Genomic DNA, 21,396 nt, shown 5'->3' on the forward strand with positions numbered 1-21,396 from the left:
GACTACCGGAATCTTAACCAAGTAACAAAAAAGACGTGTACCTCTTACCTCGGATAGATGACGCCCTTGACTGTTTCCGTAGTTCCAAGTATTTTTCTTCGATAGACATTCATTCCAGGTATTGGCAGATTGCAGTTGACAACATGGATCTCGAGAAGACGACATTTATAACGACTCATGGGCTATATCAGTTTAAGGTGATGCCATTCGGGCTATGCAATGCATCCGCCAGATTCTAATGAATGATGGACGCCTTTCTTCACGGCATAAAGTGGTCAATCTGCTTGTGCTACCTCGATGATGCCATTGTTTTTTCGCCGACTTTTAACGCACACCTCGAGCGTCTCTCGACAGTTCTTTCAGTGTTCCGCAAGGCGAGACTTAAGCTCAATTCGACGAAATGTCACATCGGCCGCCGGCAACTTACTGTACTCGAACACCTCGTCGACTCTTCCAGTGTTCCTCCCAATCCGGAGAAAGTTCGCGCGGTCAAGGATTTCCTTGAGCTCACCTGCGCAACCAACGTTCGCAGCATTGTAGGCCTCTGCTCCTACTTCCGTAGATTCGTGCGAAATGTTGCTGACATCGCACGCCCTCTAACGAAACTTCTCAAGCAAGGCGCGACTTTTGTCTGGGGTTCAGACCAAGCTATTGTATTCGGTGAGCTGACAACGCGACTCACGTCACCCCCGATTTTCGGCCACTTTAACGTGTCCGCCTCTACGGAGCTTCCCACCGACGCCAGTGGCCAGAGTATGGGCGCTGTTTTGGCACAACCACAGCACGGTTGCGACCATGTCATTGCGTACGCTAGCCGTCTTCTGTCACCAGCCGAATTCAATTACTCGATCACCAAACGTGAATACCTCGCCTTCGTTTGGGCAGTAGGTAAATTTCGTCCCTACCTCTACGGACGGCCTTTCACGGTTATCACCGATCACCACGCCCTATGCTGGCTTTCGTCTTTAAAAGATCCAGTTCGACGTCTTGGTCGGTGGGCTCTGCGGCTCCAAGAGTACTCTTGCACAGTGGTGTATAAGACAGGCCGACTCCATGAGGACGCTGACTGCTTGTCACGTCATCCAGTAGACCCACGAGATCAGCCTGAGACCGACGAGTCAACTTGCGTGCTCGCGCTTGCCGCGTTTGGTGACATCGCCGAAGAGCAACGACGCGACCCTTACCTGAGAAACATCATTCTCAGCCTGACGGACTTCACCCTCTTCGCGTATGTTTATGCTACAAGATGGCATATTGTACCGTTACAACATGCGCAATGATGACCCTGAACTGCTACTGGTCGTTCCCAAGCATATCCGTGAGACTGTGCCTGCACAGTTCCAGAATGTCCCCACCGCTGGTAATCTGGTCTCAGAGACATATGACCGTGTTCGGCGTCGTTTCTTCTGGCCCGGTATTTATCGTTGCGTTTGCCGTTACGTCGCGTCCTGCAAATCTTGTCAGCTTCGCAATAAACCAGCAGCCCTACCAGATGGCCGCCTTCAGCCCATTGAAATACCATCTTTGCTATTCTTTCGAGTTGGTCTTGATCTCCTTGGCCCTTTTCCTCTATCGCTTTGTGGGAACAAGTGGATAGCAGTTGCTACGGTGCGCGATCACGCGGGCTCTCCCTACCAGTTGTGCAACCAACGTCGCTGACATCCTTCTCGATGCAGTGATACTTCACAACCGCGCTCCCCGACAACCCCTTACCGACCGGGGCCGCAACTTTCTCTCCCAGGTTGCCCAAGACATTTTGCACATCATCATCATTATCATCATCAGCCTGGTCAACCAGGCTGATGATGATGGTGATGGTAATGGCTGATGGTCAACCGTCAGCCATTATCATCATCAGCCTGGCCTGGTACTGCAGGGCACAGGCCTCCCCCATACTTCTCCAACTACCCCGGTCGTGTACTAATTGTGGACATGTTCCTGCAAACTTCTTAATCTCATTCGCCCACCTAACTTTCTGCCGCCATCTGCTACACTTCCCTTCTCTTGAAATCCTGTCCGTAACCCTTAATCACCATCGGTTATGTTCCCTCCTCATTACATGTCCTGCCCATGCCCATTTTCTATTTCTTGATTTTAGCTAAGACGTCATTAACTCGCGTTTGTTCCCTCACCCAATCTGCTCTTTTCTTATCCCTTAACGTTACACCCATCATTCTTCTTTCCATAGCTCGTTGTGTCGTCCTCAATTTAACTAGAACCCTTTTCGTAAGCTTCTAGGTTTCTGCCCTGTACGTGAGTACTGGTAAAACACAGTGTTATAGACTTTTCTCTTGAGGGATAATGGCAACCTGCTGTTCGTGATCTGAGAATGCCTGCCAAGCGCACCCCAGCCCATTTTTATTCTGATTATTTTGATCTCATGATCCGGAACCGCGGTCACAACCTGCCCTAACTAGATGCTTTCCCTTACCACTTCCAGTGCCTCGCTACCTATCGTAAACTGCTGTTTCCTTCCGAGACTGTTCAACATTACTTTAGTTTAATGCAGATTAATTTTTAGACCCACCCTTCCGCTTTCCCTCTCCAGGTCAGTGAGCATGCATTGCAATTGGTCCCCTGAGTTACTAAGCAAGGCAATATCAACAGCAAATCGCAAGCTACTAAGGTATTCGCCATTAACTCTTATCCCCAATTCTTCCCAATCCAGGTCTCTGAATACCTCCTGTAAACACGCTGTGAATAGCATTGGAGAGGTCGTATCTCCCTGCCTGACGCCCTTCTTCATTGGGACATTGTTGCTTTCTTTACGGAGGACTACGGTGGCTGTGGAGACGCTATAGATATCTTTCAGTATTTTTACATATGGCTCGCCTACACCCTGATTCCGTAATGCCTCCATGACTGCTGAGGTTTCGACTGAATCAAATGCTTTCTCGTAATCAATGAAAGCTATATATAAAGGGTGGTTATATTCCGCACATTTCTCTAACACCTGATTGATAGTGCGAATATGGTCTATTGTTAAGTAGCGTTTACGGAATCGTGCCTGATCCTTTGGTTGACCGAAGTCTAAGGTGTTGCTGATTCTATTTGTGATTACCTTAGTAAATACTAAGCTGATTCGTCTGTAATTTTTCAAGTCATTGGCGTCCCCTTTCTTATGGATTAGGATTATGTTAGCGTTCTTCCAAGATTCCGGTACGCTCGAGGTCATGAGGCATTGCGTATACAGGGTGGCCAATTTTTCTAGAACAATCTGCCCAGCATCCTTCAACAAATCTGCGGTTGCCTGTTCTTCCCCAGCTGCCTTTCCCCTTCGCATAGCTCCCAAGGTTTCCTTTACTTCTTCTGGCGTTACTTGTGGGATTTCAAATTCCTCTAGACTATTCTCTATTCCATTATCGTCGTGGGTGCCGCTGGTACTGTATAAATCTCTACAGAACTCCTAAGCCATTTGAATTATCTCATCCATATTAGTAATGATATTGCCGGCTTTGTCTCTTAACTCATACATCTGATTCTTGCCTATTCCTAGTTTCTTCACTGCTTTTAGGCTTCCTCCATTCCTGAGAGCTTGTTCAATTCTATCCATATTATACTTGCTTATGTCAGCTGTCTTGCGCTTGTTTATTAACTTAGAAAGTTCTGCCAGTTCTATTCTAGCTGTAGGGTTAGAGGCTTTCATACATTGGTGTTTTTTGATCAGATTTTTCGTCTCCTGCGATAGGTTACTGGTATCCTGTCTAACGGAGTTACCACCGACTTCTAATGCACACTCTTTAATGATGCCCATAGGATTGTTGTTCATTGCTTCAACACTAAGGTCCTCTTCCTGAGTTAAAGCCGAATACCTGTTCTGTAGCTTGATCCGGAATTCCTCTATTTTCCCTCTTACTGCTAACTCATTGAACGGCTTCTTATGTAGCAGTTTCTTCCGTTCCCTCCTCAAGTCTAGGCGAATTCAATTGTTACCCTCCTATGGTAACTGCAGCGCACCTTGCCGAGCACAACCACATCTTGTATGAGGCCAGGGTTAGCGCAGAGTATAAAGTCTATTTCATTTCTAGTCTCGCCATTCGGGCATCTCCACGTCCACTTTCGGCTATCCCGCTTGCAGAAGGTATTCATTATCCGCATATTATTCTGTTCTGCAAGTTCTACTCACAACTCTCCCCTGCTATTCCTAGAGCCTATGCCATATTCCCCCACCGACTTCTCTCCAGCCTGCTTCTTGCGTACCCTGGCATTGCAGAAGTCGGCCATCTGTATAGTGTATTTTGTTTTGACTTTACCCGTTGCCGATTCCACGGCTTCGTAGAAGCTTTAGACGTCCTGTTCATCATGACTGGATGTAGGGGCGTAGACCTGTACGACCTTCAATTTGTACCTCTCATTTTGCACACCTGCGCTAGATAGCACAAGTTTACAACGGCGTATCACCCACAGACCAACGGCCCCACAGAGCAACTCAATAAAACTACCACACAAATGATCGCTATGTACGTCTCGACCGACCACCGTGACTGGGATGCCGCTCTGCCGTTCGTCACATTCGCCTACAATACGTCCCGTCATGATTCCGCTAGTTTCTCTCCATTTTTGTCCTTGTATGGACGAAACCCTATACTACCCTTTGACACGATCCTCCCAGCCGTTCTCGATACAACGTCAGAATATGCCCGAGATGCCATTTCTAGAGCGACCGCGGCACGTGAGATTGCACGCCTGCGCCTGACCACTTCCCAAGAAAAGCAACGACGCATATATGACGCTCGTCACCACGCTGCCCACTTTATGGTGACATCGTGTTCTTTGAAAACCGCCACGGCGAGTTGGTCTTTGTGAGACGCTGCTTTCATCCTAGACAGGCCCTCAACGTGTATTGCGTCAAGTGACAGACCTCTCAACAACTCCACACCGCGATCCTCCTCTGATATCGTTCACGTCGCTCGACTGAAGCGATATCACTGAAACCTACCAAGCGTCGGGACAGCGCCTTCGCCGCCGGGGCTCATGCTACGAGACACTGCAGGAGCGAACGATGATGAGAGGACTGCCGAAGACGACGATCGCCGATAGTCATGTGCACAAACTCCATGTTGTATGCCTGTCCTTATTGCGCACTTATTGAGTTCGAAGGGAGTTTGCGAAGCGCGAAAGGCTGTTGCCACTTCGTCGTCTTCACCATCGACAACCTTGTCCTCTTTTCCACCATATTATATATATATTATTACGATATTATCGGTAGATACCCGAGAGACGAGCCGCCGCGAGAACGACGACGAAGTGGGTCTGTGCCCTTGGGGCGAGGAGGAAGAGGAGGAGGAGGAACTTTATTATTGCAGAAGCCGTTGCGCGGTTTATTCCTGGGTGGTTCCCTCTGACAGGGCTCTACTGGCGATCGCGGCTCGCCGGGCCTGGTCGAGGGTCGCCAGTTGGCTTCCCAGGTCTAGTTCGGAGAGTCTCGCCTCCCAAGACCACGTAGTGACTGTGTGTGTTGTGACTTGGGGCGAAATTGCTTCGCCCGGACGGTCGGTGCATTCGTGTGTTATGTGCGCGAGTGTCGCTATGTGGTTGCTACACCAGGGACATCTTCGGGACGTATAACTGTCTGGGGAGATTGCGTGTAGACGAGACAAGTGTGGGTATGTGTTAGTTTGCAGGCGGCGCCAGTCCCTTGCCTGGAGTTTATTGAGAGCTTTGTGTGGGGGAGCGTATTGCGTTCTTCCGAGCCGTTGGTCCTGTAATATTTGTTGACCTGTCGTTAATAACTAGTGGGTCGCTCGTCGGTCTGTCGGGGGCTGAAGAACGGTGTGGTCTGCCGCTCGGCTAGTGGAACCTCGAGCTGCGCAGTCCGCCTCTTCGTTGCCCCGCAGGCCTTCGTGCCCGGGACACCAGACGATACCGTGGGTCCATTCTAGTGTGCGACCCAGGATTCGAATGGCTTGTATAGGGAGTGTTCCATTCATGTATAAACGACACGCCGCTTGTGAGTCCGTAAGGACGCGGGCGGACCTTCCCTTGCTCTCGGCGTCGCGAAGTGCGAGAGCGATTGCTGTTGTGGCGCGGATGGAGGCTGAGGCTACCAGGTTCCCCTGATTGACAACGGCGAGTGTGTATTTGGGCCCGCAACGTGGCGACGAGGGATACGGGCTAGCGTCCGTGTAGTACGTATCCGGGTCTCTGAAACAGCGTTTGTGCAACATTCGGGCACGCGCTGCTCTTCTTTCTTGATTGTGGGTGGGGTGCATGTTCTTGGGGATAGGGTCTACTACAATGTTCTCTCTAATGTGGTTAGGCAAGAGTTGTGTTTCTTCTTTGCAGTACTGAGGTGTCAGCGGATACCCTAGCCGTTGAAGAAGGTGTCTTCCCTGTTGAGTCTTGTTGAGGCGCTCCCTCCGAGCTATGAGCGTGGCACTTGCTAGCTCCTCAAAGGTGTTGTACACACCTAGCGCTAGTAATTTCTTTGTGCTTGTGCTTGACGGTAGCTGTAAGGCCGTTTTGTACGCCGTTCTTATAAGAGTGTCCATGCGCTCTGTCTCGCTTTTGCGCTTCACTTGATACGGTAGGGCGTACGTGACACGGCTGATGGCGAGGGCTTGTACCAGTCTTAAGGTTTCGTCCTCTGTGAAACCATCTTTGCTGCGAGCTACTCTGGCGATGAGTGATGCGGTGCTTCTTATAACGTGATGTAATTTCTCTGAGGCTAGCTTTATGCCGTTGTTTTCCTGGACGTGCATACCTAGTATGCGTGCGGTCGGGACGCGCTTTATAGGTTGCCCGGCAATCTCGAGATGTATTGGCGGAGCTCGATGTTCCTTAGTTTGCTTAGGCCGGACTTGAAGGTACTCCGACTTGTGTGGGGCACACCTCATTCCTGCTGTGGTTAGGTATGACTCGATGTATCCGATAGCTGTGAGCAATGTGTTTTCTCTGTCGCCGTATGAACCCTTGGTTGCCCATAGAGTGATATCGTCGGCATAGAAGGCACATCCGAGTTTTGGGATGTTTTCCAGTTGTAAAGCAAGTTTTCTGAGTTCGATGTTGAAGAGGAAAGGAGATATTATTGATCCTTGCGGAGTACCCTTCTGCGGTAGATCATATATGTCCGATTGTAGACCTGCTATGCCGATGCGGGCTTTGCGGTGGCTGAGAAAAGCCACGACATAATGGTATACTCGCTCTCCGACCCCTATGGCGGCGAGGCCATCTAGGATGGTTTCGTGTGCTATATTATCAAATGCTTTTTCTACGTCGAGGGCTAGGAGTATGTTGTTGTTGCTGCCCGGTTGTGGGTTGAGGACCTCTTCCTTGAGGAGGAGGAAGACATCCTGTGCTGACATGCCTTTCCGAAGTCCGTACATGCAATTGGGGTGTAGTCCATGTTCTTCCGTGTGTTGTTCTATTCGAGTGAGTACAATTCGTTCAAGAAGCTTGCCTAGACAAGACGTGAGCGAGATCGGTCGTAATTGATCGAGCCTGCGCGGTTTGCCTGGTTTGGGTATAAGGGCTATGTGAGCTGTAGTCCATTCCTCGGGTAATGTTCCGCCCGGTGTCCATATTTCTTCGTTCAGCTACTTTGTAAAGGCTCGCAGGGTTTCATCGCTTAGGTTTCTCAAGATGGCGTTCGTGATCCCGTCGGGACCCGGTGCCGTGTTTTTCTTGAAGCTCTGTGCTGCCGCGTATACATCCGCATACGTGATGGGTGCATCAAGTATCTCGTTCGGAGCTCCCGGATATTGAGGGTATGGTTTCGGATGCCCAGTCCGGATTCCCGTGTACGTTTGCTGGAGTTCCTGTATGAGTTCATCCTGGGTTCCCGGATATTCGCCAACGAGTTTTTGTAGGGTTGTGTTTGTTTCTGTTTTAGTATTTGAAGGATCGATGATGCTGCGGAGTATGTTCCACGTCTTTTTGGTGCTTGGCGTGCCTTTAAGCGAATCGCAGAACGTGCGCCAATTGTCCCTGTGAACCTTCAGGGCATAATCGCTGGCCTGTTTAGTGACCTTTAAAATCCTGACTCTAAGTTTTCGAGTTAGCTTCTGTTTGCGCCATCTTCTTGTGAGGCCTCTGCATGCTTCCCATAAATGTATGAGACGGTTGTCGATTGCCGGCGTGTGGGTATCGGTTTGGTACACTTTAGTGTTGGCGTCATATAGTTCTTTGATGCGTTGGGCCCACTCCTTGATCGTGGTTAAGCGGCCTTGATGTTCCGGGAAGGGCAGACTTGTATCTAAATCGAGCTGTTGCCTCTCCCTAAACTTAGGCCAACTTGTAATTTTGACCTTCCCTAGGGGTCGGCGTAGTTTGGCCGAGGCGCTGGTGATTTCGATAATGTAGTGATCACTACCCAGCGAGTCGTCTAGGACCCTCCAGCTTGTTCCCACGGTATCGTTGGTGATGGTGAGATCAGGAGTCGTGTCGCTGCTGGCGCTGTTTCCTATTCGAGTAGGCGTACCTGGTACAGTAATTAGTGCGTATTCGTGGCGCTCTATGGCTTCTAGGAGCTTGGCGCCCTTAGTGTCTGCTTTCGAGTAGCCCCACGTCGGCCTGGCGCTCTGGCTCCAGTCCAGTGTAAATAGCCTGTAAATAGCCTCTTTCGTCTGTGTCTTTCAACACGTAACATTCTGGCGGAGGTCAGCGATCCCCGTCCTCGCCACGGAACTCCGGAGTGGTCGGTACATCGAGCTTGTCACCATGCCTGCCGGTGACGAGCCCGCCTCTGCAACGGCTTCGGCTGGTTCGACTGCTCCAATCGTCACGGTTGCCCAACATCGCGACCCTGGTGTGTTCTCTGGCCTGGAGGGACAGGACGTCGACGAATGGATCAAGCTATATGAACATGCCAGCGCTAATAACAGGTGGGACCCAACAATTATGCTCGCCAATGTCATCTTTTATCTTGGCGGCACCTCACGCGTGTGGTACCAGACGCATGACGACGAGATAAGCAGTTGGGACACTTTCAAAGAAAAGCTACAGGAACTGTTCGGCGACCCCATTGGCCACAAGGTTGCCGCGAGAAAGGCTCTTGCGTCTCGTGTTCAGACACCTACAGAGCCGTACGTTTCATACATCTTCGACGTCTTGGCTCTATGTCGCAAAGCTGACGATGCTATGTCTGAATCATAAAGTGTCCCATGTTCTAAAAGGCGTCGCCGACGACGCTTTCAATTTGCTTGTTTTCGGCAACGTCTCGACAATTGACGCCGTCATTGAAGAATGCCGTCGCCTTGAACAAGCCAAGAGCCGCCGTATCACGCACCACATCACGCGGCTACCCAACACCGCTGCTACGTCGACATGTGAGGGTCGACCGCGTCAGGCCACCACCTGTGACGACGTCACCCGTATTGTTCGCCGCGAGCTCGAAGCCACCTGTTCGTCAACTTTCTCCACGACACCGCCCGATCCGCCAGCAACCACGATTGCCATGATTCAGGCCGCAGTCAGGCAGGAATATAAGAACATGGGTCTGGACTCCGTGTGTTCAACATCTACACCCAGCGTTCCCCAGTTCTCTACCGGCCCCCCTCGTCCCCGACAGTCCTTTTCTACCACATCTCGCCGCAACCCGTCCGAATGGCGTACCCTTGATGACAGACCAATCTGCTTCCACTGCTGTCGCATCGGCCACGTCGCTCCTCACTGCCGCAACCGATGGCCACCGCCTCCTCGGACATACGCCGCCACTTATTCCCGCACCTTTGGACCTTCTGTTCCCTATGCCACCCGCCATGAACCCACTGCCGCTGATGCCCCTGCTCCGAACCTCCGCTACAGCCGCTCGCCCTCACCTCGACGCCGTCAGTCTCGTTCGCCCCAACTCTGCCGCTTCTCTTCGCCGCCTATCGCCTCCCGGGCCTAGCCGGAAAACTAGGCACTGCAGCTTCTGGAGGTGAAGCTGCATTGTCGACACTGCCCTCAAATCCTCTGCTCACGTTAAACACGAACCAAAACCTTCTTGACGTTGACGTTGGTGGCTATCCTGTCACGGCACTCATCGATACAGGGGCACATCTTTTTATTATGAGTGCTGCCTTCCGACGACGACTGAACATGCTCCTCACACCAGCGTCGGCACGCGTCGTCCGCGTTGCGGATGGCGGTACTGTGCCTATCATCGGCATGTGTACGGCACGTGTTAGCATCGCCGGCCGCCACACTCCTGTCCTCTTCACCGTGATTGATCATTGCCCCCACGACCTCATTCTCGGCCTCGATTTTCTCTCCGCGCATTCTGCTCTTATTGACTGCTCTGCCAGTACCCTTCGCCTTGAGTTGCCGATTCTCGCAGAACCTTCTGACGCACCCCAGTGCCGCCTACGCCCCACCGGCTTTATTCGCCTGCCGCCAAAATCAATAGCCTATATTGAACTCTTGTCTTCTCCACCAGTCCCTGATGGCGAGTACCTCGTCACTCCTCTGCCCGACATTCCACTACAGTATGACGTTACCGTGCCTCACAGTATACTTACTATTACTGCGAACCGCACTCGCATATCTATCTTTAATTTTTGGATTGGCAAAGCGAATTCTACCGCAAGGTATTTGCCTTGCCAACGTTGATTGTCTCGGCGACCAATACGTGGCAGCGTTATCGACCGATGGTTTTCGCGAGCTTAGCAGGCCCCTCGCGCCTGCCTCGGGTGCGGATCCCAATATAAAGAAAATGGTTGCGATGGACCTGTCCTCGGCGCAGGCTGAAGAGCTTTGCCAAGTATTATCGTCCTACCGAGATATTTTCGACATCGACGATCGCCCTTTAGGCCAGACGCTCGCGGTCAAGCATCGGATTCTTACTGGCGATGCTACGCCTATTCACCGACGACCGTATCGAGTTTCTGCGTCAGAACGCCGAGTAATTCAAAACGAAGTCAACAAAATGCTCGATAAAAACATCATTGAGCCTTCTTCGAGTCCCTGGGCGTCACCTGTAGTGTTGCTTAAGAAGATGGATGGCACGTGGCGCTTCTGTGTAGACTACCGCCATCTGAACAACATTACTAAGAAGGACGTCTACCCGCTCCCGCGTATAGACGACGCCCTTGACTGCCTCCACGGTTCCAGCTATTTCTCTTCTATCGATCTTCGTTCTGGATACTTGCAGATTGCTGTTGACGATATGGACAGAGAAAAAACCACGTTCATCACACCTGATGGCCTATATCAATTTAAAGTAATGCCGTTTGGATTATGCAACGCCCCTGCCACCTTTGAGCGTATGATGGACTCCTTGCTCCGTGGTTTCAAATGGTCCACTTGTCTCTGCTACCTCAACGACGTCATCGTCTTCTCGCCCACGTTCGACACTCACCTTGAGCGTCTAACAGCTATACTTGATGTATTTCGAAAGGCGAAGCTGCAACTTAACTCGTCCAAATGTCGTTTCGGCCACCGCCAAATTACTGTTCTGGGCCACCTCGTTGATGCTTCCGGAGTACAGCCTGATCCCGACAAAACTCGCGCTGTCCGAGACTTTCCGGTTCGGAAGACAGCCGCATACGTTCGAAGTTTTGTCGGGCTATGCTCGTACTTTCGTCGTTTTGTTCAAGATTTTGCGGCAATTGCTAGACCCCTCACTAATCTTTTTATTTATTTATTTATTTATTTATTTATTTATTTATTTATTTCAAGTACCTGCAGCGCCCGAAGGCATTATTGCAGGGGGGAATATACAGTGTATATAAGCTCGACAAAATACAGAACTGGTCAACCAAAAAATAACACAACAATAGAAAAATTCACGCCACTATATGCTCAGCAGAAATGCTCTGAATGGTGCTTCAGTGTGACAATCAGCAATTTCCTGCGGTAGCTGATTCCACTGTGATATTGTGTGTGGAAAAAATGAATGCTTGAAGACGTTTGTTCTACAAATGAGTTCTCTTATTTTTAAGTAGTGGTCACTTCTGTGAGATAAGAAATGAGGAGGTAAAAGGTAAGTTTCTCTATCTATTTTAACCAGGCCAAAATAAATTTTAAAAAGCATTTCCAACCTCATGTTCTTTCTGCGTGTGCTTAATAATTCCCACCCCAAGTTGTCCTTCAGTGCTGTAATACTAGAAGTAAAGTCATAGTTACTACAGACAAAACGGGCTGCGCGGTTTTGTACATGCTCGAGCATATTAGACAGAGTTTTGGTTTGCGGGTCCCAGGCCATACAAACATACTCTAATATGGGTCTTACGTTCGAAAAATAAAGTAGTTCTTTAATTTTGGGAGGAGCTAGCCGGAAGTTGCGTTTAACAAAATTTAGCATTTTACAGGCTTTCGCTGTAACATATTCAGCGTGCTTAGTCCAAGTTAAATTCGATGAGAAATAAACACCAAGATACTTATACTGAGTTACTCGCAATAGCTGGACATTGTCTAATGTATAATGAAATAGATGTGGATTTTGTTTACGTGTAAAGGACAAGTACTGACACTTACTGGGGTTTAAAGACATTCGCCACCTAACACTCCAGCGTGTTATACAGTCCAAATTGCGTTGCAAACACTCGTGGTCAGTGGCAGACCTAATGCAGTCATAAATCACACAATCATCCGCGTACAGACGCACTTTGCATGACACAACCTGAGCAATGTCATTGATGTAGGCCAAAAACAGCAATGGCCCTAAAACAGATCCCTGGGGAACTCCCGATGTAACATCAACATAATCAGATTGTGAGCCATTAACTACAACACGTTGCATGCGTTCTTGTAGATAGCATTTAATCCAATCAAGCAGTGAAGGAGAGATACCGAGGGATGATAGCTTATACAACAGTAAAACATGGGGAACAGAATCAAATGCCTTTCTAAAATCTAGAAATATACAGTCAGTCTGTATACCAAGATCGAATGAATGAAAAAGATCGTGGCTGAATTCTAGGAGCTGGGTCGAACAAGAACGACCAGACCTAAAACCATGCTGATATTTGCTAAAAAAATTATTGTTTTCTAGATGTTTTATTAGGGAACTGTATACAATGTGCTCCAGTGTTTTACTACACACACTAGTTAGAGAAATTGGCCTGTAGTTGGAGACAATATTTTTTGGGCCACTTTTATGGATTGGTACCACGTTTGCAACTTTCCACTCCGTAGGTAAACAAGAAGTACTTAACGATTTCTCAAAAATAATAACCAGATAGTGGGCGATTGTCTCAGAACAAGCCTTTAACACATAAGAAGGTATACCATCAGGACCACTTGCAGAAGAAACATTTATATTGCCAAGTAACTTAAGTATACCACCATGTGTCACGACCAGTTCCGGCATAGGTTCAAACACATTGTCGGGAATAGGCGGTAATTCATTCTGGCAGGCAGTTGTGAAAGATGATTGAAAATAAAGATTGAAGCAAGAAGCTTTATCGACATCATTAGTAAGAAGTACACTACCGTTTTTTAAGTTCGGGATGCCAACTGATTCTTTGCTAATCGTTTTTAAACACTTCCACATTTCTTTCGGGTTATTTTGTAACTTTGGGCCCAATGCTAAGAAGTATTCTTCCTTAGCAACCTTGTTTTTTACTTTTATATCTTTTCCAAGGGTTTTTAGCAATACAAATACAGAAGGGTTAAGCTGCTTTCTATAAGCATTCAGAAGGCGATGTCTCTTTTTAATCAATTGCTTGACTTCCCGAGTTACCCAAGGCTTATCACTACGATTTTTTGCAGACAAATGTTTTCATGGAACATGTGTGTCAACCAGGTGCTTTAGTGTGGAGGAAAATGTATCCCATAGGGTATTGCAATCTGTCGACTGAGCTATATGACTGAATTCCTGCAGGAATATAGCAAGATCATTAGACAATGAAACATAATTGGCTTTCTCAAAGAAGTATACCTTCCTTGGGTGATCATGTGCACATGAGAAGGGGACAATCTGCACATGCACCACAATGCAGTCATGGTCACTAATACCGGGAATTACGGCGTTATCAGACACAAGCAATGGCTGGTTTGAAAAAAGCAGATGTAAGACAGAAGAGCTATTCGGACCATACCTAGTAGGTTCAGAAACAAACTGATAAATGTCATTGGTAACTATTGCCTCGCGAAATGCTATAGACAGAGCGGAAGAATTAGCAAGGACAGGCTTATAGTGAACCCACCTCACGTCAGGCATGTTGAAATCACCGCCAACAATAGAGTCATTATTTATTGTAGAAAGAAACTCGGATAGGGTTGTGAAGGTCTCAGGCGATGTGGAAGCGGGGGAACGGTAAAAGGAGCCAACTGTCAGTAATTGCCCAGTTTCAAATCGGATATTGCACCAAACTGACTCAGGACAATCAGTTCGGATTAACACGGGAGATGATTGCAAGCACGAGTCAACAAGTAGAAAGACACCACCGCCATGCGCATTGCGATCGGAACGGTAGACGTGAAAACCAGGCGGAAATACTTCGGAACTACCAACAGCTTCGTCGAGCCAAGACTCCGTACCTATAATCACGTGTGGTTTTACTGAAGAGGTCAGAGTAGCAAATTCATCAGTTTTGTTTTTTACACTTCTGCAGTTCACGACTAAAATGGTAAGCTCTGAAATTGGATGAGCGGAACGTCCCGTGCGCACACATTGCTTTGAGGACTTATTGTTCGGGTACCGCCCCTTCTGCTACTTTTTCAATTCAACAACAATATCCTGAGTTCCATCATAAACGTAGCACTTCTTATCAATGAGTAGCTTATCGTATCGAAGTGCTTATCGTATCGAAGAAAGGCGTACAATTCTCGTGGGGTACTGCAGAAGCCGCCGCCTTCTCTCGTCTCGTCACTTCTCTCCTCACCACCCATTCTCGCCCACTTCGACCCTGATGCCCCTACAGAATTGCGTACAGATGCCAGCGGTCATGGCGTAGGTGCCGTCTTAGCCCAGCGTCAGCGTGGCCAGAATCGCGTTATTGCTTCTGCAAGCCGCCTCCTCACACCATCGGAGCGCAACTATTCCATTAAGGAACGAGAATGCCTTGCTGTAGTCTGGGCGGTTGCGAAGTTCCATCCTCACCTCTACGGTCGCGCTTTTTCTGTAGTCACTGACCACCATGCTCTCTGCTGGCTCTCATCCCTAAAAGGTCCTACAGGCCGGCTTGGTCGATAGGCTTTGAGACTACAAGAATTTTCGTATTCTGTGGTCTACAAGTCTGGCCGCCTGCACCAAGACGCTGACAGCCTGTCGCGTTACCCTATTGACGACCCTGACTCCTCCAATATTACCAGTGCTGCTTGTGTATTCTCTGTGTCACAGCTGCTTCATTTCGCCGACGAGCAACGTTGTGACGCCAACATTAGAGGACTCATCGACCGTTTTGAACACTCCCCGGCCGACGCCACTCTACGCCTCTTCATCCTCCGCGACGGTACTCTGTACCGTCGTAACCTTCATCCGGACGGCTCTGAGTTCCTACTTGTCATACCTAAACACCTCCGCTCAACCGTTCTAGAAGAGCTCCACGACGCACCAACGGCAGGACACCTCGGCGTATCTCGAACCTATGACCGTGTGCGTCGCCGTTTTTTCTGGCCGGGCCTTGCCCGTTCCGTACGACGTTACGTCGCCGCTTGTGAACTTTGCCAACGACGCAAGAAGCCTTCCCAGCTCCCCGCTGGTTACCTGCACCCACTCGACATCCCTGCCGAGCCCTTCCATCGTGTCGGCTTAGACCTTCTCGGCCCATTTCCAGAATCTACATCAGGAAACAAGTGGGTTGCAGTCGCGGCGGACTACGCCACCCGCTACGCCGTAACCCACGCTCTTCCGACCAGTTGAGCAACTGACGTTGCGGACTTCCTTCTACATGATATCATTTTGATGCATGGTGCTCCGCGTCAATTGCTAACAGACCGTGGCCGTACGTTATTGGCGAAAGTCATTGACGACATCATGCGGGCCTGCTCCATTCAGCATAAATTTACTACCTCCTACCACCCTCAAACGAACGGCCTCACTGAGCGTTTGAACCGCACCCTTACAGACATGCTATCCAAATACGTTTCAGACGACCACTGTGACTGGGACCGGGATCTTCCCTACATGACCTTTGCATACAACTCTTCCCGTCTCGAAACTGCCAGCTTTTCCCCGTTTTACTTTTGTATGGCCGCGAACCGACGCTACTACTAGACACCGTGCTTCCGTCCACCACAGCTCCAACTAGCGCTTATGCCCGTGATGCAATCGCCCGTACTGACCATGCTCGTCAACTTGCGCGCGTTCGTCTACAAGTCTCAAGACAAACAGAAGCGACGCTACGACCTCCGTCACCGTGATGTCCATATTGCGCCCGGCACCCTCGTGTTGCTTTGGTCACCATCGCGTAAAGTTGGCCTTTGTGAGAAACTGCTTTCCTGTTATACCGGCCCATATCGCGTGCTCCGCCAAGTGACCGATGTCACCTATGAAATTGTTCTAGCCACGCCCACTACGTCCTCCGGTGTGACAACCAGTGACATTGTCCACGTCACCCGACTCAAGCCCTACAACTCTCCACGTGCCTTGGATATTTAAAAGCACCGTGACGGCGCTTTTGCCGCCGGGGGGTAGTATTACGATAATATCGGTAGATACCCGAGAGACAAGCCGCCGCAAGAACGACGACGAAGTGGGTCTGTGCCCTTGGCGCGAGTGAATGTCGGCCTGGCGCTCTGGCTCCAGTCCAGTGTAAATAGCCTGTAAATAGCCTCTTTCGTCTGTGTCTTTCTACACGTAACAATATATATTGTAACGAAGAAGAGTAGCCGCCTGCGCCACAGCACCATCGCCACCGGCATGAGCTCGTGGTTGCTGTCTTTCGCCGAACGCTTGTGACAGCTACCCGTTCGCGCCCGTTGCTAATAAATCTCTTAGCAAGTGGTGGAGGTGCTGGGTATCGATCCCAGTACCTCTCGCAGAGATTTGCTAAGAGATTTATTAGCAACGGGCGCGAACGGGTAGCTGTCAAAAGCGTTCGGCGAAAGACAGCAACAACGAGCTCATGCCGGTGGCGATGGTGCTGTGGCGCAGGCGGCTACTCTTCTTCGTTACAATATATATATATATATATATATATATATATATATAGCACAAGAGAGCAGCAGGCAGCATGCCTCAACCAGAGCAGCTCAGGCAATCTCCAGCTCACGTCTCCCAGGCGACTGGCGATGTTGCTGCGACGCCCGGCATTCCTCTTCACTACAATCGCCACCCCCCCCCCCCCCCCCCACAGGAGAGGGAGCCATCCTGGCGACTCATGGTGAACATAGAATCATGGGGTCGTAATACGGCTTCAGGCGTTGTGCGTGGACGGTTTCACGACCACGACAGCGTTGGTCCATAGGTGGCGTGACAGGCTCGACAATATAGTTCACAGGCGACGTCTGGGCGACAACACGGTAGGGTCCTTGATATTTGGACACAAGCTTGGATGAGAGTCCCGCAGGAACGGCGGGAACCCAAAGGCACACAAGGGATTTCGGAAGAAAGTGACAATGGGGAGGATCATCGTCAAGTCAAGATTTTTGTTTCCATTGGTCGACGGCTGTAAAGGAACAGGCGAGCTGACGGCATTCCTGTGCGCCGCAGGCAGCTTCAGAGAAGGGCGAATATTCGGGTGAGTCGGGTCTGTACGGAAGAATGGTGTCGAGGGTAGTCGAAGGTTCCCGGCCATACAAGAGGAAGAATGGGGAGAAGTTTGTGGTCGCCTGTGGTGCTGTGTTGTGGCGAACGTGATGAATGGCAAAATGAGGTCCCAATCAGTGTGATCAGAGGCGACGTATTTGGAGAGTATGTCGCCAAGGGTGCGGGTTAAATATTTCCGTCAGAGCATTAGTTTGAGGATGGTAGGCGGTGGTGGTGCGATGAACGATGCGGCATTCAGCAAGGAGAGCGTTTACGACTTCGGAGAGGAAGATACGTCCTCTATCACTTCAAGGTTCGCGAGGTGCACCGTGTTGCAGAATAAAGTTTTTCAGGAGGAAGGATGCTATATCACGAGCGGTGGTAGCAGGCAGAGCGGCTGTTTCTGCGTATCGTGTCAAATGGTCGATGGCGACGACTATCCAGCGGATCCCGGAAGCCGTGCTCGGGAGGGGTCCATACACGTCAATGCCAATGCGATCGAAGGGCCTGGCAGTACACAGGATTGGTTGCAGTGGACCAGAGACATGCTGAGCAGGAATCTTGCGGCGTTGGCACATAGGGCACGACCGAATGTACTTGCACACAAAGGTGTACATGCCATGCCAATAAAACCTGGAGCGAAGCCTGGTGCACGTCTTGAAGACACCCGCGTGTGCACATTGCGGGTCAGTGTGGAAGGCAGAACATATTTTACCACGAAGATGTCGAGGTATGACCAGCAACCACTTGCGGACGTCAGAGACGTAATTCCGGCGATAGAGAAGTCCATCCCGAATTTCGAAGTGAGATGCTTGACGGCGCAAAGCTCGAGAAGGTGAAGTAACAGTCGACGGGTTTGAAAAGAAGCGGATAAGAGTACTAATCCAGGCATCCTTGCGTTGCTCCGAAGCCATGTCGCGGCCTGCTGGGAACGAAAGTACTTGGTCAACGGCAGAGAGGCAGGCATCGCTTTCGGTTGACACGGGCGAACAGGAAAGCGCGTCGCCATCGGTGCGGCGGCGGCCAGACCTGTAGACAACGCGCACGTTGAAACCTTGCAACCGCAAAGCCCAGCGAGCTAATCGACCTGAGGGGTCCTTCAGCGTGGACAGCCAACAAAGTGCATGGTGGTATGCAATCACTTTGAAGGGGCGGCCATAGAGGTAGGGTCGAAATTTACCAAGTGGCCAAACATTCCTTCTCCGTAACGGAATAATTCTTCTCGGCTTTGGTGAGGGTGCGGCTTGCGTATGCAACGACGTACTCGTCGAATCCAGGTTTGCACTGCGCGACGACAGCGCCGAGTCCAACACCGCTGGCGTCGGTGTGTACTTCGGTCGGACCTGTCGGGTCGAAGTGACGCAGTATAGGCGGCGAGGTCAGTAGACGACGCAACTCTTGGAAGGCATCGTCACAAGCGGACGACCAGGCGTATTCATTCAAGTCGCTCCGTATAAGCTGATTCAAGGTAGCGGTGATGGACGCAAAATTCCGAATGAAGCGGCGAATGTAAGAACATAGGCCAAGGAACCTGCGAAGTTCTCTTACGGAGGAAGGCTTGGGAAAATCAGCACCTGCACGGACCTTGGCGGCGTCAGGAAGAATACCGTGTTCAGATACTACATGGCCAAGGATGGTGAGCTGACTTACGCCAAAGTGGCATTTCTTCAAGTTGAGCTGAAGGCCGGCGGCAGTTAGGCACTGCAACACTTCCTACAGCCTAAAGAGATGGGTAGGAAAATCGGGCGACAAGATAACCACATCATCTAACTAGCAAAGGCAAGTTTTCCACTTGAGACCGCGCAAAAGATTGTCCATCATACGCTCAAACGATGCGGGGACGTTGCAAAGCCCGAAAGGCATGACACGAAATTGATATATGCCATCTGGTGTTACAAAGGTCGTTTTAGGTTGGTCTTCGGGTGCCATAGGGACTTGCCAATAGCCGCTGCGTAAATCGATAGAAGAGAACTCCGCGCCTTGGAGACAGTCACGGGCGTCGTCAATTCTCGGAAGAGGGTAAACATCTTTACGAGTTATTTTGTTAAGATGACGGTAATCGATACAGAATCGTATCGATTCATCCTTCTTCTTAACAAGAACAATGGGAGATGCCCAGGGGCTGTCCGAAGGCTGAATGACGCCGCGCTCGAGCATGTCAGCTACTTGGTAGTCGATAACAGGGCACTCTGTCGCGGATACGCGATATGGTCTTTGTCGCAGTGGTGCATTGGTACCCGTGTCGATGCGATGACAGACAGTTGACTTGCGGCTCAAGGGAACATGCTGGCAGTCGAAAGACAAGCGGAACTCGTCGAGAAGGCGTAGAAGCTGGGCGCGTTGAGAAACAGTCAACGTGTCGGCGATGGAGCTATCTAAAACATCGGGAGAAGTCGGCTCCTGCGCGGGGTTACAGGTCACTCCGGCGACCTCATGAGTGGCGATGACACCAGTTCGCATGTCAATGACGGCAGCAGGGTCGACACACTTGGCATGGCCAACGCACTCCCTACGAAGCAAAGTGAGAGGACAGGATAATCGGTTGGCGACGAGTAATCTGCTGACGCCGGTATGAACGTCCGAAAGAGCGAAAGGCAGCGGGGAACATTTGCGACGAGCGAAAATTGCAGATGGCGTAAAGTGCGCTGGCATCAGCAACAATGCTGCATGACACTGTAGCAAGAGCAGATGAGTGCGGTTGAATTGTAACGTCTTCGGTAACAAATACTTTATCTTCATGTTCACGAGCGGCAAGGAGTGGGGCATTACACAGCGTTTGAAATTCCACTTCAGCACGAGAACAGTCGATGACGGCCTTATTAGCGGAAAGGAAGTCCCAGCCCAAAATAAGATCGTGGGAACAAGAACACAGCACCGAAAATTCGACGATGTAGAGGAGGCCGTTGATCACAACGCGAGCAGTACACGCAGCTGCAGGCGTGATGCGGTCTGCGCTGGCAGTACGAAGTGACACGTTGGACAGTGGCGTCATGACTTTTCTGAGCGAACGGCAAAGTTTGCCACTAATAACTGAAACTGTGGCACCAGTGTCAACGAGGGCGAGTGCAGCGACGCCGTCCACAGATACGTCAATAACATTAGTCGGAGAATGGAGAGGCTTTGGTCTGTTCGTGGGCGACGCAGTTCTTGCCTAGGGAACTGCGACGATTAGTTTTCCCGTTCCGGCGAAGGACGACGGCGCATCGGCGAAAGCGAGCGGCGTCGAAGCGATGGCAAACGGCGGTAAACAAGCGGGCGGTGGTCCGAGTAGGAAGACATCTGGCCGGGGTTCTGAGACGCGGAGCATGACGGGTATGAGGAAACGTATGGTGCGGCGTCGAAGCTACGGTGGTAGGATGTTGCGCGGCGACGACAAAATCGTGCAACGTGGTCAGGTACACCACACGCAAAACATATTGGCCGGTCGTCAAGAGTGCGCCATTGTTCACTGTTGTACCGCGGTTGAACGAAATGAGGAACAGGACGCAATGGCACGACCAATGGGGATGGCGCAAAGGTCGGAGGTGGTTGCCGCGCGAGAGCCTCAGCATAGCTGAGCGGTGCAGTCACCACGAAACAAGCAACGGGATTCGGCACAGGAGGAGTCTTGTGGGCAGAAGGGAGAGCTGCGCACACTTGCTCGTGAATGACCTGGCGAAGGCTGGCCGGCAAAGGCGAAGGTGGTGGCGTGTCTAAGGACAGCAGCGAAAGCTGACGAGCAACCTCAGCACGGACGAACTCTTTTATCTGGCCAAGCAGGGAGTCCATCTCAGGAGCCGTGGTCATGCTCGCGAGGGTTTCGTCGGATGCAGGGGGGCGCCGCGTGAGAAGGCGCTGTATGC

Source organism: Dermacentor andersoni, chromosome 3 (genome assembly GCF_023375885.2).
Source record: "Dermacentor andersoni chromosome 3, qqDerAnde1_hic_scaffold, whole genome shotgun sequence".
Lineage (NCBI taxonomy): Eukaryota > Metazoa > Arthropoda > Arachnida > Ixodida > Ixodidae > Dermacentor > Dermacentor andersoni.